Genomic DNA, 24,968 nt, shown 5'->3' with positions numbered 1-24,968 from the left:
CAACCACATGCCCAGATGATCGTACAGATTGACAGACACGTAGGCAGATGGACAGACTGACTGACTGACAGACAAAGAAATTGACTGACAGACAGATTGGTTGGAGGTTTTTGGGCGGTGTCGCCGCCCCTATAAGTGGGGTTGGGACACCTCATTAGTACACCCTTCACTGTACTGTGATTGGCTCATAATTAGTACACCCCTAGCATTAGTACACCCCTAGCTGTACTGTGATTGGCTGACTATTGGCTGACTCTATTCAGCACTGTGATTGGTTAGCGAGACACATGATGACATTAATAACCTATAAATAGGACTATGCACTTAAAAAAAACAACTTTTTTTTTAAGTGAGCTTCCATCACTGTGATGACCACACCGCCCACTTCACACTGGGAGTGATTTTTGGGCGGTGAAACCGCCCCTATATGTGAGGTTTGGATATTTGCACACCAAATCCTGCGCTGTGATTGGCCACCAGTGTACCCCCCTAACCCCGCACCGTAATTGGCCAATCACAGTCTATTCAGGACTGTGATTGGCTAGGGAAACATGACACATGTGCATAGCCCTATAAATAGGACTATGCACTTAAAAAAAACACATTTATGTTTTTTTTTAAAGTGAATCACACATTGTGGGTGGCTCCATTCAGTATTGTGATTAGCTAGCAAGACACCGCCCACTTCACACTGGGTGTGATTTTTTATACTCTTAAGCATTAACAGACCAAACCCTAGCAGCGTCCATCTGACACCTGTATTAGTGTAGACTGTGTAACTTTCTTTATTCTAGCCACAGACCAAACAACAAACAACCATGTTGGTGCCCGCTGGCCTAGCGGTCCAGGCACATTCCACATATAGGCTCTAACGCAGCTTGACAGTGTATTGCGGGTTCGAGCCCCGATCCCGACGACCTTTGCTGCGTGACTCTCCCCGTCTCTCTCTCTCTCCCTGTTTCCTGTCAATCTCCACTGGTGCTATCATGTTTAACCCATTCAATCCCAGGAACACATCTGTGTCATTCTAGATTTGATTATTTTATACTTTGGCTATTCAAAAATAGCAGATATACAAGCTCATAGCGCGGCGCAGAGTGCCAAGCTATGAGCTTGTAGATCTGGATATTTTTGAAAATTTGTGCAAATCTTTGAACATATATTTCAACATTTATAAAATATTTTGTTCCAGGGACCTCCAGAAGCAAAGATTTGAGTTACAAATGTTCGCTTTAAAAAAATATATATATTCAAAGATTTGCACAAATTTTCACGATTTTTCTAAAATAGCCAAAGAAATCTACAATGACACCGATGCGTTCCTGGTCTTAATGGCTTAATTTATGGTCCATCACACTATGGGGTCGTGTGTTGAAAATAGCCGATCTATAAGCTCTCAATCCACTTGCAAATGTGTCTCTCTCTACCAGCTCCCCCCCCAGGCTGCAACAAGTAACCAAATGTCATACAGCACACACGGCTTCCACTAGGGACACGTGCATCATATTTATCTGTCAGAGCTCCATTAGGGAACTTCAAGCTGATGGCGAGGCAGCAGAGCAGATATCTGGCAAATGTCCAGGCTTGGCGGTGCTCAGTCCTAAGGCATGTACCGTGCACTACCTGGTATGGATCTGGGGGAGGAGGTGTAGTCTTTCATGGTACGGGGCCAACAAGTGTTGACAGGCTGAAAATTGGTTTTTCGAAGTCGCAATGTTGGCACCGGTCTCTCTTGGTAGGTTGTCTCCGTGGTCTCAGCGGGTCACTTTTGCAAGGGTTCGGTGGCTCCGAATTCACTGCTAGGGTTAGCGTCAGGCACTGCAATTACTGTGGGAGCCACCCGTGCTAACAAGTAACCAACTTGCTTCACCGTAAAGCTGTTTCTGGCATTCAAATTGTTGAACAAAGGAGCTGTACTGTATGCTTTCATTTCCACTGCTGTGAAAGCCCTGAGCCTTTGTTTGACTCGAATATCTCCTTTCTCTCATTTGCATGCACAGCAAAATCCTGACTGTTAATTTAACTAATTTCAGAGTTAAATCAAACGAACGGTATTTTCTGTCTTTCTCTCGGTTTCTCTCTCTCGCTCTCTCTCTCGTTTCTCTCCCACAATGTCATTAAACACCCTATGGGTCATGAAAACATGACTGAAATCCATTCCTCTCTTTTTTTTCTACCTGCATGTTCGGCTCGTTGCTCAACCCCCCCCCCCTCCGTCTGTCTCCGCCTCCACTCTTCTAGCCATGTAGCGATGACAGGCGGAGGCCTATGAAAGCAGACCCGCGGGTCATCACAAAGTTTGCACAGGAGATAGAGCCCCCCCGCCCCCCTCACCCGGGGGCCCGTGAGGAGGCGGGTCAGTGCTCTGTGGCAACGAGAGGCTTGAGAAAGATGAATCGCCTGGTCTGTAAAAGGTTGGGGGACGACACACAAGGGAAGAGCTATTTGTCTCCTACGCTCCGCTGGGCACGCCGGCAGCTAAATGGTACCCCCCCCCAACCCTGTTTTCTCTTTTGTCTCCCAACGCCATCATGTATGATTTATGGCCGTCATTAATTGCCATTACGTGAAGCTGAACGGAGGTCATTCCCTTTTTGCCCTCGCCCTAGCTTCTCCAATCTCATCTTGGATTGGCACCAAAGTCCACCAGGGCCTGGCTGTTAGGGGAGAACGCACCCTGGTGAACTTAGATTCTAAGAGGACCAATCACAGTTGCCCCCCTCCACTTCACTTCTTAGGCTCACTGTCATTGGCCTGTCACTCTGCCAGTCAGGCTGTCCAGTGGCATGCTTCCAAGTGGATGAATTGGGGTCGACCGTCTCTGCTGTCCTGCCCTGGATGCCACATCTCAGCTGTTTGGATAGTAAACAAATATTAGCCATGGCTAACAGTATTCGTTATTGACTTTGTCTCCCGGCTCATTTGCACGTTAATGGTGGCGGTGCTGTTCGACCAGCATGGTAATGCGAGGCTCATTTCGCAGCGAAATTAATTAGGTGTCACTGTGGAGAAGGGAACCCAAACAAGTCTTCCAGTGGGATGGTCGCTGGAAGCCCTCGAGTTATTTACAGAACACAGGGAGTGATTTTGTACTTGTGCTCCGTTATCTGGCTAAAGGGTGTGTAAACTTTGTAATCTGTTTTAAGTGTCTCAGCCAGCTAAACAAATCCCGCACACCTCAACGTATTCAAATATTTGAAAGTGTAAAGAAGCCAGAGATTACTGTAGCCCAGAGCCAAGCACAGACAGACACAGTTGGGCCATTAAACAAACATTGGTGTTTACGTTACATGCTGTACCTTTACTTGTATAACTATGCATATATATACACACAGTGGCAGGGATGATTAGTTGTGTTAGTTGAAAGGAGAGAGATGTCTTTGGTGATTTGTCATAACTTATGGCAGATCTCCCTGGAGATGTTGGCTGTGTTTGGTGGTCTTGAGATGAATGACCGTCAGAATTCATCTGGAGAACAAGTCAGATTGAGCTGTTTTCCAGTGTCTCTGTCTCAATCTATCACACACACATGCACACGCACAACACACCACGCATGCCTTCAAAGCTAACCTCAAACTGTAGAGATACCATATGCTAGATGCTTCATGTATGGATTCCCTTTTCTTAGTGTCTTTTTAACCCTCCGCACTAAGACTTGTAACAGAAGCTGGTCTGTGAAATACCCACTAGATTTGTTGCATGAGCCCCAACATTTTAAAAGCCCATAAACTTTTGAGCAACAAGAGCAGTAACTCACAAGGCAGGCCCAAGTTTCTCGACTGTGTGGCACTCTTGGGTGCACTCGGCCATGTGAAGAGTCAACATTCTGTACTGTAGAAGGTACAGGGTTTGTTATTCACACGCTGCGCAAATATTTTCATGTCATATTTTGACTTTGGTCTGTGCCATGTTTGTACATTGTCATTCATTTCAGAAATGCTATTAATAGGTTTATTGTCATTTCAGAAATGCTAATATAAATGAAAACCTCGATTAAGTGTGTTGCCATGTCTATTTATCGTGTCAGAATAGCCTGCATTGATTAAAGTTTATCTTGTCCAAAAGCATAGCTAAGAAAGCAGAACTCACTCAACTCACCATCTCTCTTCATATTTGAAGTAATGATAATTTTGCACAATGGTTCTAAATATATATATATATACTGTATATATTATTTTATAATGGTTTGGTTCAAGGACACATCTATGGCAAACTAAGATAATGGCTTCAATCTGTCTCTCTCCCTCCTCCGTAGGGGTGGGGATTAGAAAATGGCAATAAACAGTGTACACACAGTTAAATGTTAACTTACCGTAAATGAACACTCTGGAATGGATTTGTGTGTGTGTGTGTGTGTGTGTGTGTGTGTGTGTGTGTGTGTGTGTGTGTGTGTGTGTGTGTGTGTGTGTGTGTGTGTGTGTGTGTGTGTGTGTGTGTGTGTGTGTGTGTGTGTGTGTGTGTGTGTGTGTGTGTGTGTGTGTGTGTGTGTGGGAGATCCCTCTTGTCCTAAGGTCAAAGCCTACTAATGAATAGATTATTACATTGCTTACTCAGAGGTGTGTGTGTGTGTGTGTGTGTGTGTGTGTGTGTGTGTGTGTGTGTGTGTGTGTGTGTGTGTGTGTGTGTGTGTGTGTGTGTGTGTGTGTGTGTGTGTGTGTGTGCGCGTGTGCGTGTGCGTGTGCGTGTGTGTCTGCATGTGTGTGGTTAGACTGAGTATGCCAGCGGCAGGGTCAGTCTGTTTCGAGCTGTGTGTGCAACTAAACATCTTTAATGAAGCTCTGTTTTTTGTGGGGAAATAGTAGTATCTGACTCAGTGTCATCACCGTGACAAACGAATAAGCGGTCTATTGTGAAATGTGTTTTGGGAGAAAAACAACAATGGAATCTCTGAAATGTGAAATATATGTTAGTATTTTCCAGCCAAGGGCTTTAAGTCAGCTTACTGACTAACTTTTAAAAATACATTTTTATTATAATCCTCTGCTTTGAATACCCTCTGCTGCCGTGTATGGGAAACAGACATGGAATTTGTTTTGGCATTGCTGCATACACCTCACATTAAACATAAAATAACAATGTGCATGAATTTACTGATGGATCACTGACGACCAAAGTTGGGAACCACTGTTATAGGGGATTTAAGGGCCATTCACACTGAGCACTATAACTATAAAGATAACTATATAACTATATCGTTCACTATTGCACTTTGTTTATAGTTGGTGTGAACTCTGCCATCCACTTGATTTTTAAAACTATATATTTAAGTAAGTAAGTGAGTGAGAATCATCAGGTGTGTGTGTGTGTGTGTGTGTGTGTGTGTGTGTGTGTGTGTGTGTGTGTGTGTGTGTGTGTGTGTGTGTGTGTGTGTGTGTGTGTGTGTGTGTGTGTGTGTGTGTGCGCAGGTCGGTACGTGCGTGCGTGCACACATGTGCGTGTGGGTTGGTGGAAGACATTTAGGGTCGGGATGTTGGTATAGGGTTGGTAAAATATGTAGTCACATCTATAATTAAAGTGTTCTATGATGACAGCTTTACGTAGCGGAGAGTGATAATGAAAGCAACCATCACGCAGAATACTGGGTAATAGCATCTGCCCAAATGGCCTAAAATGTCAAAGACCAGTCAGTCCACTGCCATTAATCTGTATTTCGCTCGGCAGTGGGAGTTGAATTTCGGTGGTGCTCTGAAGCAACCTGCGTGGCTGCTACCCTGTCATTACAACTAATAATTGACCTTGTTGTTTTGCAAGGAAAAGTATATGCGCCAGTTGTTGACTCGCTGCACCCGACCGCAACCGGCGAGAGGCTTTGTCATCAAACCGGACGCTTTTTCTAATTTCCAACCCTGAGCACTGTGTCGCACAACTAATTACAACTACACAGCCGCTTTGGGCGCTCAACCCCACTCCATTATTCTCACTTTCTCGATGGGCGGAAATGAAAAACAGCCGGCTTTCACATCAATCAGGGAAATTGATGGTATCGGCAGTGTAGCTCCTGGTTTTAATTTCTCGACACTCAAATAGGTTTTAATGGCTTTGTCATGTTTTATGTATGGAATAACTCCACTGACAGGAACCGCCAGAGAAACATGGAGATAGATTACAGTTGGTTGCAATAGTGTCTGTCATCCACCTGTCATCTGCTGTACCTGCAGCCATCACACACAGTCTTAGTATAGTAATAAACACTTTTACTATGTACAGTATGTATAGTATTAAAGCCCTTTTTGTCCTTTCAGTATTGTGAGTGTACAGGCATAACAACCCACAAATCAAAGCCCCACACACACACACATGTATTACATACTAACAAATCCCATACAAACAATATCAACAAACATGCTCGCCAGACGTTCCAGTCAAATACAGTCATCCAGTTACCCTGCTGTGTCCAATCCTCACAGTTCCCAATGGGGATTTTTACAGAAGTGTTAAAAAACCCTCCACCTTCGAAGTCACTCAGCCAGACTAAGATCTACTCATAAAATTCTAGTGGGAATGTCTTCCTTTTTTGTTTTCTCACTTCAGTGCCATTTACATATCAACTGACCACAATTACTACTGTCTGCACTATATATCCAATTGTATTTACATTTTCCCATCACCCCAACACATTAAACCTTAGAATTTGCCTATACCTGCCATCATGGTGTCGAACTTAGCAACTCCATGCATTGTTTGCATTGTGTCTGCACTGCGGATTGCTTACAAAAGTGAGCAGCTGTGCACTGATTGGTTTGAATTAATGTGGTTACATTTGTGTCTGTACCACATGTTTTTGTATGACATCTTTAAATATTGAGTTGCAATGTGCATGTGGTGATGAGCTTTGCTTTGGGTCTTTCCGCTCCTAAATGGTGGAGCGCTCTCGTGTTAAGCCATGGTGAGCTTAATCTAATTCCACAGCGGGTTGCTCTGAATGTCATCACAACTTCACACATTACTAGTTTTAATGCCATTAACCAATGTATTCATGATTTGGATTTCTGTGGCATACCTTTAGCTCCATTAGGAAATAATTTCCCCTTTGATTCACACCACATACTCCAAATTGCTTTTAATATTTGGAACTCTTACATGTTTTTAATGGTTTAAATTTAAAATGTTAATTTTTGTATTTATTTGTACTTTTGTACTACTGTCAAATATTGAATGCAACACATTGCAATATATGAGCAATTACACTGAAGGCTGGGACAAAATACTGTGTGTGTGTGTGTGTGTGTGTGTGTGTGTGTGTGTGTGTGTGTGTGTGTGTGTGTGTGTGTGTGTGTGTGTGTGTGTGTGTGTGTGTGTGTGTGTGTGTGTGTGTGTGTGTGTACGCGCGAGTGTGCGTGTGCGCATGTGTGCAAATGTGCATACGTATGTTTGAAGGGGTAGTTGGAGAGATGCCCCCCAACTGAAGGATGAAATGTATGTCAGTCAGACCTAGTGTCTAAAATGTAAAACGTATAACAATATTTGCCTGCTAATATAGATATACTGTACTACTGAAGATTACTCTCCTAAATAGAGCGTAATACTGTAAATCCTGCAATAAACCTCTGCTTGCTCATGTTATGTTTTGGGTCATTCTCCATGGCTGACTTGCTGGGAGAATTTGAACTCAGCCGCCCGCCTGCTCACTCACACCCGCTCCAGAGACCACATCACACCTGTGACCTCCACTGGCTCCCGGTCAAACACAGAATCAACTTCAAAATCCTCATCACCATCTACAAAGCCCTCAACCACCAGGCACCCCAATACATATCCGACCTCCTTCACAACCACGTCCCCACCCGTTCCCTCAGATCCAGCGATGCCAACCTCCTCAAATTCCCCACCAAAAAAACCAAGCGCACCTGGGGGTGATAGGGCATTCTCCGTTGCAGCACCCACCCTCTGGAACCCTCTCCCACCTCACATCAAAACCGCCCCCACCCTTGCCGTGTTCAAAACCTCCCTCAAAACCCACCTCTTCAGAACTGCTTTTCCCACCTAGCTGATCTCCTACCACCTTTTCAACTGCCATTCAACTTTTGTTTTATTCCCTGGCCTTCTGCAGCCTTTTTAACTTTTTATTCTCTGTATTCTCTTATTAAAGTTGTTTTGTTTTTTTTATTTTGCTCTACTTAGTTTAACATGTAAAGCGACTTTGAGTATTCAGAAAAGCGCTATATAAATTCCAGGTATTATTATTATTATTATTATTATTAGATATTTTTTACGCACAGAGAATGATGGAACCCATACCAAAGGATGATCCTGACACTCAACTTAAAGAACTATTCACAGCAAGTCTATCAACAGCTTCGGCCATATATCGTACATACACCATTTCCCTGTTAATGGCTTTACTTTTTAGATTTGTCAGTTAATGAGTCATGTAATGGACCTTTTGAGTTTCATTTTTCTGTCAATCTTTTCTGCAAATGCAGCGATAACTGTAACTTTGACAAAAGAATTACCTTGCAACTTGAAAAGTATCGCCGCCAGGCTGGGTTGCCTACTCAGGGCTGTGTAAAAGTTGTGGGTTGCAGCCGTCAGGTCGCAAGGAAGCTGGGGTCGGGGGGAATTGCACTTTTACAGTGGGTAATCGGCGTAGCCTACAATATATGGGGAGTTGAGTCATGATCCAAGGAATCCAGGGATTTATTTTGTTTTGTACAAAGAGTTATAGGCCAAAATGTACAGTCAGTGGTCTGTTATAGCGCCACAGTGAAGTTGATTTAAGAAAATTGGCATGGAGTGTCTTCCTTAGCCTACTGGGAGTGTGAATGCACAGTTTGATGATAAGTCCAGCAGTGTCTAAGGTTAGCTGTGTACAGATGGATGGACACACACACATGGACAGGGGCAGAAACATGATCTCCACCTCACAGCATGTCGGCCTGGAAAAGATAATGATATTTAGTGTGATGGATTATCTATCTCAGGCATGTTTCAAGTCTCTGCAAGTTCACTTTCATACCGTATTGAAATTAATGAATGGAATCCAATGGATTTCTTAAAAATCAAACAAACCACAGAATGCTTTGATTTTCTTTGGGCAGAAACGTCAAGTATACCGTGAGTCATAATCAATGGACTAAACATGCCAGACCACCAGTGGGGCTGGCCCTTCTTTGCGATCACTTTAGACTTTCTATAGTGATTTCTATTTTCGGTGAATTCAAATGGATCATTCTCCTCCTTAAATGACTGGTCTATTTGAAGAGGAGGAGGCGACAGAGTGTGAAATGTAGTGGCTTGGGCTAACGCAACAGGCTAGTGATCTCACTCAGCCTTTGTCTGTGATGTGAACCCGACTGAAGAACAGCCAGGGGGGAAATGCAACAGTCTCACTTTCTATGAGAGACAGAGCCAGGGAGAGAGAGCGAGAAAGAGAGATCCTTTCCTCTCAGCCCCCCAAACTTCTCTCTGTGTGGGTGTTGGACACAGTTGGGCAACCCGAGGTGCACATACGCATACGCGTACGTTGGCACACACACACACACACACACACACACACACACACACACACACACACACACACACACACACACACACACACACACACACACACACACACACACACACACACACACACACACAAAATGCACACTCCTCTCTCCATTCAGAAAGTTAACGGTTTGTTTTTCACAGACAGGAATGCTTTGCAGCTCGCTTCACCCCTTACCACTCCATTACCCTCCACACACACACATGCACGCACACACACACACACACACACACACACACCCTTCCCACGCTGTGATCGGCTAGTCAGTGTTTACAGACGGATAGTAAGGTCTCTCTTTCTCGCTCCATCCCTCCTCCCTCTCTCTCTTTCTCTCTCTCTCTCCTTGCTTCATGGGTTTTTACCATGCTGAGAAATGGTACCCCTCGTTCATCTCTGCAATAATCTAACCATGCTGTGTTGGTGAGTATCCCCTCATGTATTCAGCTTTGGCAGTGATCTGTGTATGTGAGTGTGTGTCCCGTGGACAGTTTTTTTTGTGCGTGTTTGTGAGTAATTTTGAATTATTTTGCTTCTCTCTCTCTTCCTCTCTCTTTCAGTCAGTTCCCTACTTTTTCTGTCTGTCCGTCTGTCTGTCTGTCTGTCTGTCTGACTGATTGTCTGTCTGTCTGTCTGTCTGTCTGTCTGTCTGTCTGTCTGTCTGTCTGTCTGTCTGTCTGTCTGTCTGTCTGTCTGTCTGTCTGTCTGTCTGTCTGTCTGTCTGTCTGTCTGTCTGTCTGTCTGTCTGTCTGTCTGTCTGTCTGTCTGTCTGTCTGTCTGTCTGTCTGTCTGTCTGTCCATCTTTCCATTACCTGCTTGCCTGCCTGCTCAGTGCTCCCCTCTCCATCTCTCTCTCTCTATAATCATTGTCATCCCTCTCCTAATGAACCACATATCGATCTGTCTCTTTCAGTCTCTGACTGTCAGCAGAGGTATGTCAATGGACAGTCTTGTCAGTGTGCCAGTAGGTGGGTTAGGTGTGTGTGTGTGTGTGTGTGTGTGTGTGTGTGTGTGTGTGTGTGTGTGTGTGTGTGTGTGTGTGCGTGTGCGTCTGTGTGCGCGCGCGTGTGTTGATTAACATCTGCCTGATGGGAGGGGGTCTATTGTGTGGTGGCTCTGCCTTTGTTCTCAGGCATGTGTGCAGGAACGGAAGGGAGAGACGAGAAAAAAAGAAAAAGAAAGACTGGACGAGAGGAGAGACAGAGAAAGGAGATGTGGAGAGAATTTGATGCAGAGGAGAGGAGAAGATAGTACTGTATGTGATGAGAGAAAGGAGGGAAAAGAGAATGGGGTGGAGAGGAGAGGTGAGATGAAAAGAAATGGCAAGAGAAGAGTTGAAGCTGCAGAGTAGAGAGGGATAGGCGGAGGTGAAAAGAGGAGGTTGGAGAAAAGTGCTGTATAGAAAAGAGAGAAGATTATGGGGTGGAGGTGAAGAGGATTGAAGGGTGGAGGCAGGAGAGCGGAGGTGGAGAGGGGAGAGATGAGAAGAACAGAGGAGAGACAGAGGAGAGGATTGAAGGACAATGAGACAGCAGCAGAAGGGAGGAGATTGAAGGAGTGGATTTGGTCAGACTCTGAACTGCTCTCAGAATGAGTCTACTGACCGCAACTGTTAAGTACTCTGTATTTTTTAGCCCCACTAGTGGTGGAGAGGGAAGGCAACATCTGTCTGTCTGTCTGTCTGTCTGTCCAGCTCTTTGGTCTCTAGCAACATATCTCGAAAACTACTGACTGGATTGTCATGGAATTTGCTGTGCACCTTCATGCTCCCAGGAGGTTGAACCAATTCTGGTGACCCCGTGGCCTTTCCTCTTGTACCGCCCTTAGGCCAAAATATCCACTTCAAGTGGTTAAGGCTGTGAGCAATACAGAATGGGGAGGGAAGACACAGCGTAGAAGGATGTGATTCATGGGGTGGTGAAAGGGCGGCGCGTGTGTCATTCAAGAGGTAGTCTTAACCGCACCGTTTTAACAGTCGAGACCTTTCGTGCCTTTAACAGTTTACACCGGAAGTTAGAGTTGTAGCACAGAAGTACAGAATGCTCTTCAGCAATAATATATTAGAGACAACTTGGAAAGTGTTGTGATAGCAGGTCGCCGATAACGCCAAAACGATGCTCACAGCCAGAAACGAGGGCAAGTGGCTGGCTATTCTTGCTGAATAATCGTTTTGGCAGTTTATAATTTGTTTTCGCGCGGCCTGCTGAGACTTTATTCGTTCAGAGAGAGAGAGAGGGAGAGAGAGAGAGGGAGAGAGAGAGAGGGAGAGAGAGAGAGAGAGAGAGAGAGAGAGAGAGAGAGAGAGAGAGAGAGAGAGGGAGAGAGAGAGAGAGAGAGAGAGAGAGAGAGAGAGAGAGAGAGAGAGAGAGAGAGAATTTGCAGATGCAAAAATGTGAAAATAAAACTAAACAAAAATCTGGAACCTGATAATCCCAGAAAGCGAGAGGGAGAGAGGGTGTGTGGTGGAGCAGATAGGAATAGAGAGGGACAGAAGGATTTTGGTGGGAAGAGAGAGGCGGTGTAACAAGGCAGGTAGGAATAGAGAGGGAGAGAAGGAGTGTGGTGGTGGTGGGACAGATAGGATGAGAGAGGGAGAGAGGGAATGTGGTGGTGGGACAGAGAGGACTGAGAGAGGGAGAGAGGGGAGTGTGGTGGTGGTGGTGGGACAGATAGGATGAGAGAGGGAGAGAGGGAATGTGGTGGTGGGACAGAGAGGACTGAGAGAGGGAGAGAGGGGAGTGTGGTGGTGGTGGTGGGACAGATAGGATGAGAGTCAGACAGGGGGTGGTGCAGCTGCGTGCCTATTTAAGATTCTCTGTCTCCACCTCCTCTCACCGGGGCCAAGGCGGTATCATTAGCCTTGGCAAATAACCCGCGCAGCCATTGTGGCGGGGCCATGGCACGTTAGTGTGTCCTTTTTAACCTGTTAAGACCGGGAAAGCATGCAAGCGTATCATTTTAGATTTGAACCACTTTAACCATTATTTTATACCTTGGCTATTTATACCTTGGCAGATATACAAGCTCACAGCGCGTCACTTCGTGCCGCGCTGCGAGGTTGTAGATATGCTATTTTTGAGAAATCGTGAAAATCTTTCAATATATATATTTTTAAAGCAAACATTTTTAACTCAAATCTTTGCTTCTGGGGGGTCCCTGGAACTAAATATTTTGAGACAGGGGTCGGCGGCGAAATAAATATAATTTCGGGGGTCCTTGACATGAAAAAGTTTGAGAACCACTGATATAGCAACATAGGTTTTTCAGAAAACAGTTTTAGAAGCCATTTTTAGAATCGGCCTCTGGTCTTAATGGGTTAACTGTGGCTCAACTCAGTCCATTCACTTGGAAAAAGAGAGCGGCCATTGGCAGATAGTTGGCAGGCGGCACAGAGAGACCATTCACCCCCCCCCCCCCCCCACCTTCCCGGGTGGGGGTGTGGGTATAGGAAGTAGCTGAGAATACCACCGCTTTCGGAAATGTCTCTCGCGGTACATTTCTGATGGAAAGCCTCCTGAACGGCCTCTTAAATGTCCAATGTTGTTCACAAACTGCGAGGTGCTCCACGCGCACAGCGGGAGTGGCGATGGGTGGACATATTATCCATCCATATTACAGGTCACAGGGCTGTCAAACACTATAAACGCGGTAATTTCCCTGTATGAAAATTTGAGTACCGTAGTGTTGAAATTTGGGGCAGGTAGAACATAAATAATAATTCATTGTTAATCAATAATTGTCAATGGGGAAGTATTTAAATCCCATGTAAAACGACGGGTATTGATGAGTTTTACGCGATCTGTCATCGATTATTCAACACAAGCTCTTGAGACAGAACACGCTGGTTTTGTTTATCGTGTCAGTGTTTGTATCGGTCTCCCTGACAACAGAATGATAAGATTCATGTTAAATACCAGTGAAGTTCCCCTTTAAGTTACACTAACGTCAACGCTACATGATGGAGAGGTCGGCAAGCTTCATTGAGAGGATGTTAACAAAGTCATTGTTTTCGTGTCCCCCTCTTTGTTCTGCGTGGAATTTCGGGTTTAGGTGTCAACCTGGGTGGTGGTGGTGGTGGTGGTGGGGGGGGGGTGGGTGGGGGGGGTTTGGTAGTCATGCTTGTGTCTTAATGATATCTGGACAGAGTCCAGGTCTTCTGCAGGGGAGAGGACTTTGGACAACAGACTGATGTACGAGGTCAGATGCTGTGTTTGTGATGCAGACGACAAGGGACAAATGAAAGTGATTCTCGATGGAGAAATAATTACACATAATTACCCCCCCTGCTCCCCTGTCATCTATCACCTGGGTAAAGACAGTTGGCCTGGATTTTAACGGAGGCTCGTGCATTCGCCTCCAAAGACTCTGCTTCTTTTGTTTGGTCACACAGAAAGTCTGGTGGGGGGAACTTATCAGAAATTGTATATAGAATTAGTTTAAGGTTTTCAATGGCAAGCGTGCAGACTCAGAGTCAGTGGTTCAATATGAAAGCTGATGTTGTTTGAGGAGGCAAGGTGGTGTGTGAGGGCGTCGTTTTGCTACAAACAGAATTTTGTCATGCAAAAAAAAATAGGTAATAAATATGTCAAAGTTACTCAAGTAGAGGTGAAGAGGTAATATTGCTGTTAGACCGGTACACACCCTTATTCCTCTGTGCCATTGATTCACTTATCCGTCTATTGATCTACTGTCAGGATAAAGTGAATGAGGCACAAAGGGAGCCAAACAGGGCCACTGTTTATACTCAATGTCATCACTGCACAGGGCTGCTCAAGTTTGTTTTCATCAAAACACCACAGCAAAATAGAGAAAGGCCATTCCGCCGTTAATAAACTTCAAAGTGAGACGGAGAGGTAGGTATACTAGCTTCCAGAGTTCAATTTGTAAAAAAAAACAGGGGGGGACATTTTCTTAACCTCTTATGCCCCACTGTACATCTTCGTATAACAAACAGAAAAAAATGCAGATCTACAAGCTCACAACACATTGCACTGAGACATGTTGTGAGCTTGTAGATCTTTTATTTTATTTTATTGTGAAAATATTTGCCCAAATAAGGGACACCAGTGTTAATGTGATTAACATATTTTTTTATTAACTACTTAAATTGTGATATTATGAAACATAATGATCTAACTAATTTGTATGTCAGACAGTCTACATTTCCCAAAAGGAAATGCATGTATTTAATTCAGTCTGACCAGAAGCAGGGATAAAACATATCCCCACCGGCGATACAAAAAAAACATTGACCAGAGGAGGGGGGATATCAAAAGCAAATTGAACCATGGTAGCTTCTATATATGGGCACAGGCCTTAACGGGCTGGAAAAGACGTGTGTTTAGGTTTGAGCGTAAGCAGTGGCCTGGCTGTTATTGCAGGGCCAGGTTAGGGATTGACCGGGCTTATTGGATGCTCTGTTAAAGCTGACAAGGTGATGGTTTACAGGCCTCTCGCTAACTGGATGCATGGTGAGAACCCAGTTATTCACAGACACTTTCTTGGGCTCCAATAACAACAGTTACGTGTAGCCACATGAACCCTATAGCGTCCCGATTCTGGGGGCGAACATTTGGCGGCAATAGCAGATCTACAAGTTCTACGAGCTTATAGATCTGCTATTTTCTGCGATTTGGTGTTGAGGGAAAAAAGGATGGATGTCTTGTATGTATAGACCCCCTGGGGGACACTGGTCAACTACTGTATGTACGTATATAGGATTTAAGTGGTTAAATAATACAGAGCTCTTCCTTTCAATCACCATCTCAACAAAAACTTTAATGCCCAGCATTACTTTAATGGCCACCCACCAATAAGCTGGACATAGAGAGAACACTGTGAAGGCCACGATCATTCCAAATACGACCTTTATTTAGAAGGGTTATAAACACCTCTGCAGGTTTGCCTTAAGCTGGTAATAACTCATGATAAACCCTTCACCCCTCCTCTAAATAGAATGCAGCCTGTGCCGCTTGAGATAAGCGAGATTTGAAATGATTGGCCAAGTTTTTGCATCGGAACCAAATTTAATATCTCGTGTTTATTCCCCTCAGCAACTGATCAGCTGTTTTGCATTCATGGGCTTAGCTGATGTGCAGAGCTATGCAAGATTGGACCCAAGTACTCGCATTAATTAACTAAACTTATTGGATATTATTATTGTGTATTTATTTGCAAAGTAAAACCATTACATCATAGACCGAATGTCAAAATAAACAATCCCCTTAAACAGGTTCCAAAGATATCTGCTGCACACACAGGCCTAAATTTGACATTTTGGGCATTTAAGCTGTCTGTGTGTCTGTGTGCCTTTGTGCTGGTGGATGACCCTAACCCCAACACACTCACACACGCACTCATTCAGTCACTGACTCTGTCACAAACTTAATCGCTTGTTCTCTCTCTCTCTCTCTCTTCGATGGCTTGGGGATCACGGTCTGGGGTTAGGGTGGTTCTTCAACGTTGAGCCTGGCTGAAAGCAAGTTCAGTAGTTCACTACGGTCTACTATAGGCACTGTTTAACCACTTAACCCTATACAGTATATTCATTGACCGGGGTCGACCAGTGGTCTATACTTGGTCCCCTCCTTTTTCCCCCTCTACACCAAATGTCTTTGCTGAAAATAGCCGATCTACAAGATCACAATGCGTCGCAACGTGATGCATTGTAGATCTGATATTTTCAGAATATTTTCTAGAATGTTTGCTGATTATGACATGCCCAGAAAAGGGTCACCAGGGCTTTACTGGTTAATCCTGCTGGGCAGGAACACTGGCTCTCTCTAGTGTGGGAAACCCTGAGCTGTCTGCCACGATTCAATGCACAGCCGTCCTTAATCGCTCCCCCATGATTGGTCCATGGTGTCAATCCACCACCCGACTACGGACTACTATATCCTCAATGTTGTGCTCAGGATGAGGGGGGTCTCTCTGGTCTTGGATCAAACCCCAGCAGAGTCTGCGTACGAAAAATAAATGGAATAAAGGCTTTTTAGCTCAGGTTCACATATTTTGTTATTGTGCACAAATTTTTTTTTTTACTATTTCCCACTCATCTTGGGTTTTGTTTTTCTACAAAGTCTTGACTAGCTGAGTGCCCACAACCAAGGTGGCAATCCGAGGAACGCATCTGCTTTGCATCCCCAACAGATCCTTCTCTACTATTTTTCTCCCCCTTAGGGCTGCAGTTTGGCATAGATGCCTGAATTGTAAAACAACAAGGAAAACCTTCATGGAGTAACTGAAACTATACATTACTACCTATGGAGACAGCTGTAATTGCACTAGTATGGGATCAAATCCCGCCAGTTCCTCACAGTTGTCTCCTCCCGCACTACAGTAGCTCTGTCTTTGGTAGTGTCAACAACATTGTTATTCACTGGTCGCAGAGCGTGCAGCAGCGGTATACATTTCCAATGCATTATCTCACTCTTGTTTTTGTGAACACGATAACAAAACCAATTTGGAAAAGAAATAGCAAGCGGCGTGGACCGCTCACACTCAAGAATTACATTAATATACATTTATATGAGAAAAATCAATAACAATTATAGCCGATAAGCAAAAGTCCAACACATTATATCTAATAATAGTGTTTCACAATGGAGGTGGTACCGTCCCCCCAGGGGGGCGCTAGGAGCAATATTTTTGAAAGGAGGGCGTTTGAGTTTTTTTTTTTTTTACTGCACATTTTCATCCTTGCACCATTTTCATCCTTTTTATTAGAAAACTGCAGTCAAGTGAAACGCAGTTTGTGAATACATGGCCGTTGGCGTTTGTTATTCTAGATAATGTATGTGGACGTCTGATATGGTTGGCCGGTTTCAGTCTCAATTAAATCCCAACTTTGGCAATTTTTCATAGCTTGTCAACAAATGAAGGAATGTATTCCTTTTCACGACACCTTTTGTGTTCTCCCCTTACATACCCCCCATATTACAACGACTTATGCAATTTCAAATTACCCATAGCTCATTATGTATACTTGCTACTAGCTATTTACTGCTATAGAATCACATTAGGGCTGCCCTGTGTCATCAGTCAGAGAGCACAAGTTGACTAAAGTTCTCTCATTTGAATGGAGTTTTGTGGAAGCACGTCTTATCCAAACTGTAGTTTGGATAAGGTTCCATCATGAAGTAGTGTGATTGGTACTACAGCTCTTGACCTGTCCTTAGATGTTCTCGACTGCACCATCGGAGTCACATAATTCAGTAGGTCACCAATTTCACGGTAACAGTGGCATATTGTTTCAGGTTGTAACATTATGGATTTTTTTGTTTGTTCCTTATTCAGTACCGACAGGGTTGCTCATCTATACTATCCATTATCCACGCCATTTTGACAATGACCTAGAAAAAAAATACTATTTTAGTAGTGTATCGGGGAAAAAAACTATGGATTCAACAGGTCTGTGTATATAAAATTGCACAGTAACCTTATACCACAGTAAGCTTCATTTTTACGTTATGAAAACAATGCGGTGTGACCTACACAATCTATTACACACTGTGGAAGTGTGTTCTATCTCAGTTTTATGTTTATGTTTTATCTCATGCTGGCTCTCAGTCTTATGCATTGTTGTTTAAAATAAGCTGTCTGCCGTCATATGTAGTTGATTTAACATATTTTCTTATTTTAAATAAATTGACTCTGTTGCACTTGCCTAATATATGTTAACACAGTCTAAATCAACACTGCAAACACTTGCAAATTTACTATCCACTCTCAAGTTATCTTGCTAAACAGCACACAAACACAGATACTGTAGGATTACAATACCATGCCATCTAAATCTGAACTAGGGCTTGGCAATTAACCGAAAATACTGTATATCAAAACTGATATTTTTAACCAATAACCGACGTAATCTTGCTCATGTAGATTAATTAAATAATCAAGAAGCAGGTTATTTTAATGTCTTATCACTTAACCTTGTTTTATACTTTATTGTACAATGGTGGTGTATAAAAAATGCGAAAATTACCAGCTATTTTCACTTCAAAAATCACTTTAAAAAAAAAAAGAAAAAATAATTTATCAATCATAATCGAGGAAAAGGTTTGAAGTAATCGTGATATCGCCCAACACCCTGCTGCAGTCAGAAGATTCTGGCAGGAATGAAAAGAGCGAAAAGTCGCTGAGTGACACCACCGTGTCAGTCCCATGTGCTTTTTCTTTTTGCCACGGCGCCCAGAACATTGTGCTCCCCATGCAGCGAGCCAGCCCCTGCACTGTGGGAGAGGTTACCCAGGCACAAAGGCAGGGCCAGCCGTGGAGCCTCTGTGCCCCCTCGCTTCATTAACCACATGAACTCTAGCGTCTCTTTTCTGAGCATGTCATAATACTAGGCGAACATTCAGCAAAAAATACTGCGCCGCAACGTGACACACCGAAAATAGATCGGCTATGCGCGGATGGCCTTTCACGTCACCCGAATCCGCATGTACAAATTAATTATCCGCCCGTTATCCAACCGCAATAATTATATTATCCAATTTAAATATCCGCACCAACCGTTTTTCCCGTATGTCAAAATATTATTATTTTCTGGTATTCCCCGTTAGTTTTAGTAGCCTATTAGTTGTGCGATGCGATCACAAAATGCATTGATTTAGCCTATGGAATGTCGGTGCGTCTTTTTTCTTTTTTTTAAACTGGTGCTGCGCTGAACATACAGAGCGCACTGCTCTGCTGCGCTGAACATACAGACTCTGTGCGGCATCCAACATACAGGCATCCAACATACATGCGGCATCCAACATACAGAGCGCAGCACCGGTTTAAAAAAAAGAAAAAAGACGCACCGACATTCCATAGGCTAAATCAATGCATTTTGTGATCGCATCGCACAGAGGCTGCTCTACACACTCACACAGACACAAGCACGCAGAGATTTAGCTATTTTATGGATAGATATATTAGATTTCATTAATTTATTTACCGCAATATTTCACCCGCGGTTTATCCGATATGAATTAATAATTATATTTGATTGACCCGAATCCACCCAAACCGCAGTTAACTGCGGCAACCGCGGCTAAAACCGCGATCCGCGCATCTCTATCGGCTACTTTCAGCGACTAGATTTGGTGTAGGGGGAAAAAAGGAGGAGACCAAGTGTAGAGACCCCTGGGGGATGCCACTCAACAAAGTATATGGGGTTAAGCAGCAATGCCTGCCTCAGCCGCCACATCCACCTGGACGAACACTCACACAGAACCACACTTGTTATTTTTAAAGTATAACATTTTGAAATATTAATCAATTTAGCTTGGGACCCCCTCAAAGACACCTGGGGGTCCCCGGACCCCACTTTGACAACCACAGACAAACAAACATTTTACACTTATACATACTGTAGACCAGTTGTTTGTTGTGAACACTACATACGCTTCCATTTTTCTCGATTGCCCTGGGAGCGGTTAGAAAACCAATTTCACCATCAATAACAGAAAAATGACTTTCATCGTGACAGTGAAAATTGGTTCTGGCTTTCTAATCAGGCCAGAAAGTAATGAAAAATGTCTTAATGTGTCGTTATAAGTAAGTAAGATGTCATGCTAGAGTGAGGCCTTCAGAATCCAAATCAATTTGATTGATTTATTGATTGATTGACTGAGTGATATGTTTATTGAAAAAAATCATATACTGTACAGTACATGAACATTTATTTGGAATGCAAGTGCGTGTGTAGCAGAAAAATTCAATCAATAAATAAATACATTCATACAATTTCCAATGTACAACACAAGTAGAATAGCACAAAAACAACAACTGTATATTAAACCTGCTATAACTCAAGTAATTGATGGTTATAATATATATATAGTCTAATTAGGTCCAGAGCACTTAGCCAGCTCTTTATTGAGGACTTAACAATAGAACTAATTGAGTTAGAGTTTCTTCTGACATGTAATGGGATGTTTTCTCTGTGTTTCTGCAAATTAAGCACCGTATCCACACACAAAACCCAAACCTTGACAAGTTGACATGGTAAAAGTAAACTTTTAGGGGGAGTAATTCCTGTTCAATCTTGGCTTTGTTTACTTTCTGACAGTTACGTTTCAAAATGTAATTGTGACTTGTGCCTGCCTGTCATCTTGCTAACATCGAAACAGCATCAACCAAAGCAAATCCAATGGAGGACAAATCCAGACAATGCTAATTCAACAAAATAAAACGTTATCTGTGTCCTTCATAAAAAAGGTTGCCTCTCGCCAATGTTTCTTTTCCAAGCTGATAAGAGTCACCGCAGGGCGATGTGTACTGTGTGGGTGTCCCACGTGGACTCAAGTGGCCAATTTCTCTGTCGAACATCGACACCTGAGTCTCAAGGACCATTACCGTCCAGTGCAATCTGTCTCTGAGGGTGTTGAGAGCCTGTGAGAGACCAGCTGCTAGCTGGATCCTTGACTGCCCATACATCTGCAGTCCAGCTCCGCCAAGATGCTTATGCAAAGAATTAAAAAAGAAAGAAAGCAATTTCAGTTTATAGTTTATATGGAGATGCTCCTTCAGGATTTCATTATTAGTTCTATGATACGATACAGCAGTGTTTCCCAAACATAGGGTCTTAACGCATTTTGGGTCGTGTACTTGTTTTTATGGGTCGCGAGTAAATATCAGTTTTTCTTAAAGTCATACTGTGTAAGATTCATTTTATTATTTTTTGTTTTTGGCTTTACAGCATTTGTCAATAATAATAATAATAATAATAATAATAATATCTAAAATGTATATAGCGCTTTTCTAAGTCAAAATAGAATGTGCAGGCTCCTAGTGCCCGAGGATATTTTGAAATGCAACAAGTTAAACAACGGTGTGTAGGGGGTTAGACACAGATGAAAATAGTGTTTAATAGTGTTTAAAGAAGTTGTCAAAAACACATTTATGTGGAATGGTTATTATAGCAAGGGTAGCGAGTCAGAGGAAGAATAACATCACAAAAAGCACAAAAGATTTGAAAAAAATTGTAAAAAAATACGTGTTTATGTTTAGTGATATAAGTTACACATTATGACTAACCCTTAACCACAATCAAACATTTTTCAAAGAATTTTCAAAACTGTTAATAAATTCAACATTTCTTTCTTTCTTTTTTAAATAGCGAAAATAGCAGATATACAAGCTCACAATGCATTGCGTGTTGTGAGCTTGTAGATCTTCTATTTTCTGCTACATCTTATAGATCTTATAGATAGGTGGTTAATCCATAAACATTTGTGATGTATTCTAAATATTTCTATGCATTATATGCCAATTATTTTCTGAGCATAGATTTTCAGAAAACATGTTCGAATAATTTTCTTTTTGAAAACATGAAATGTTTTCAATTCATCTTTATATATTTGTTTGCCTTTCACAAAGAAACTACTGCTGAAATTATATTGATTTTAGTGGTCTGATGGAAGCATAATGGAGTCTCTTTAAAAATGAGATTGGAGGTATGGAGGTGACATATTGACTTGTGTGGCATGCCGTTGAAGCCACGGTGGCAGGCGGTGGTAATTCCACAGCAGACTGAACGTGAGGCGAGAGTTACTATACGCCTGAGCTGCTGCCGTTAAGAGCGGAACATATCAAACAGAGCGGGGCAGGAAATCAATCAAGAGTTCCTACAGTCATTATGCGTGCGCTCTCTCTCTCTCTCTCACACACACACACACACACACACACACACACCCCCCCACACACACACACACACACACACACACACACACACACACACACACACACACACATAAAATGCCCACCGACACATAAGCATGCAATGATGCACACCAAACACACACACACACACACACACACACACACACACACACACACACACACACACACACACACACACACACACACACACACACACACACACACACACACAAGCATGCAGTGACGCACACCACACACATATGCACACAAACACACGAATGAGCTTGCAGACATACACACGCACACACACGTATGCACATAGACCCTGTGACCCTCCAATGACGTGCATGCATACAGTCGCTCGCTGCACACAGAGACGGCTTTAATTAACCAGGTTTGACAGCGAGATAGCAAATTCATCAAGAGGGCCACTTACTGTAGTTGTTAAAGAGTTTTCAATTCAATTCTAAGTGCTTTACGTGAACAATAAATCTTCCCTGTTCAAGGGCATGCAGGAGCATGGGTTGGAATTCAGCGGAAACCATTACAAGACACCAAACTGGACCAAAATAATTATCTTACTATAGTATCAACACGAATGAGTCTCTAGTATAGTGAGTATTGCTGTTTTCCATTTGCCATTGTAGCTGTCTGTATCTAGGGACTAATTTAGAGCTGGGAAATCAGGTGAATGCAATGGTACAATAAGAAACTATAGCTGTAGTTGAAGACCACTGATTTGGATACGAAATCAGGTGATTTTAGTTTTTGCTAAACGTTTGGGGTAATAATAATCTTTGCAGGGGTGGTGTAGTTGTTTTATGAGGCTGTCACTTCAGTACGAGAGGTCCTCTCAGTTCAACCAATATCTACAATAACATCAGCATTCATTCAATATGATGCTGTCCTGCTGTGTGTTAAGTTGTCCAGGCAAGAACAAAATGTAACACAATTAAAATTGGTCTTGGGATATGGGATCTTCTACCAAAGAGTGGCCAGTTAAATCTTATATTAGTATTGTATTGTGTATTATATTAGCTGAATGGGTCGAGGTCGCCTGGGAAACGGAGGAACCCGGTCTATGTCCCGGTCTAGGTGTCAAAGTGTCCTTGAGCAAGACACCTAACCCCTAACTGCTCCCCGGGCTCTGCCTCTGTAGCGTCCACTGCTCCTGATATTTAGGATGGGTTAAATGCAGAGAAAACATTTAATTGTATGTGCAAATACACAGTGACAAATACCCCAAAGGAGTGGGTACTCATTTATTATTATTATTATTATAGTTATTATTATTATTATTATTATTAATTGTAGTTGAAAGAATCTTCTTCTCAAATGGAAGCACAGTGGGAATGTCAGCTGATGTCTCATTTAAGGCATGTCCTCAAATTGCAGTCAGAACTCCACGACGCCTCATTGCGAATGGATTTACAACAGTCGTAATAGACTGAAAAATTACACACATTCCCGAGAATTGGTTGCTATGGAAATTGTTGGCATTCTGAGATGTTTGTGAGGCTGGTAGTGGGAGAATGGCCAGCATGTGTGTACATTGTGCAGAACTCCCTCACTGGCCTGAACAAAAGCTAATCCTTGTTGTTCAGTAGGTAGAGCATCGTGCCAACACCTGCAGCCAGGGCTAGGTCATCAAGCTAGGGATTGATGTCGGCTCTGCGGGGCCCCGGTAGAATTAACTGATTCAGTCGGCATTTGTATAACTTGGCTATTGAGCTAAACTCAACGTCTTGCAGTCCTGGGTTGGAATCCAGGTGGTTACACTGGGGGCTCATCTGGAATGGGTTTCCCAGTGGGGGTGGAAGTCAAAGGAGGGTGAATTTACCAGAAGCCAAATATCTCCCTTGGCCTGTGGGCATTCATTCTCCTTTGGCTGAGCAGTACATTTCTCGGGTTTGAATCGAGGCGGTTTCACATTATGATGCCCTCTCTTTTTCTGCATCTTTCCACTGTATATCCACATTTTTGAGACACAGTCAATAGCATCTGCCAAGAGTCTCTCTGATCGACTAGGAGCCAAATCTGTCTCTAGTCTTTACCTGCTGGCCTTGCTCCTTCACAGGTGTCCTGGCATCACTGAGCGGGGCTTGTGAGCACCGTTCTGACAGCACCTTCCTGCAGGACAACACGCTGACGGCCCAGAGACAGCCCAGAGAGCCCCAACTCACAAAACAACGCAAATAGAACGGAATGAGTCAGCATTGAAACAAGTAAGAGTGAGGATAGAATAGAGCAGTGGTTCTCAAACCTTTCACATTAAGGACCCCCAGATTAATATGTATTTGGCCGCGGACCTCCATCTGAAAGTATTTTGTGCCCAGCGACTCCCATACAAGATTTGTGTTGTTAAAAATATGCGTATCTCTGACCGAACTAATTTTGTCTGATTCTCTGTGTCTTGAGGCAGGGGTCCCTTCCATTTGTAAAAGTTGTGCACTGGGCATTAGAGATATTTGGCCGCTGCGGTCCATTGACCATTGGATTAGCCAGGGCTGTAGGGGACAGAGAGACACACAGCAAAATCCAGAGCATTCATTTAACTCCAAAGGCGTAAAAATGGAGCCAGGTGGATGGAAGCACTGGGCCTGGTCACGGGAGACGGCCAATGCTAATTACAAAAAGAGACAGACTAAAGGCCATAGTCCACACCAATGATTTGCCATGCAACTCCTTGCAACATGCAACTACTTGCAACCATTATCCCCAATGGCAGTTGCAAGGAGTTGCATTGGTGCGGTTGACCTTAAAACTGTTTTGTTGCATTGGTGCGGTTTGGCCTTTAGAGGTGGGGGGAGTGAAAAACTGTAAGAGCGATGGG

The 24,968-nt window shown here is 43.3% G+C and overlaps 1 protein-coding gene across 3 annotated transcripts in view; it reads left to right on the top strand.

Annotated features, from left to right (window-relative positions):
- The window catches only part of LOC308080143 (semaphorin-5B-like), a 102,932-nt gene that overhangs the window by 5,678 nt on the left and 72,286 nt on the right, over positions 1-24,968 (top strand). Inside the window, exon 1 of one of the 3 annotated variants that reach the window (XM_080421913.1) lies at positions 24,280-24,360. The exons of the other annotated variants lie outside the window; for them this stretch is intronic. The gene's annotated coding sequence lies outside the window, so the exon portion shown is untranslated. Of the gene's footprint in view, positions 1-24,279; positions 24,361-24,968 lie in introns of those variants that run through there. 3 annotated transcript variants of the gene reach the window in all.

Source organism: Gymnoscopelus braueri (genome assembly GCF_963280865.1).
Source record: "Gymnoscopelus braueri genome assembly, chromosome: 24".
Classification (NCBI taxonomy): domain Eukaryota; kingdom Metazoa; phylum Chordata; class Actinopteri; order Myctophiformes; family Myctophidae; genus Gymnoscopelus; species Gymnoscopelus braueri.
The sequence above is the reverse complement of the archived record's forward strand: the minus strand, read 5'-3'. Positions and strand labels throughout refer to the sequence as shown.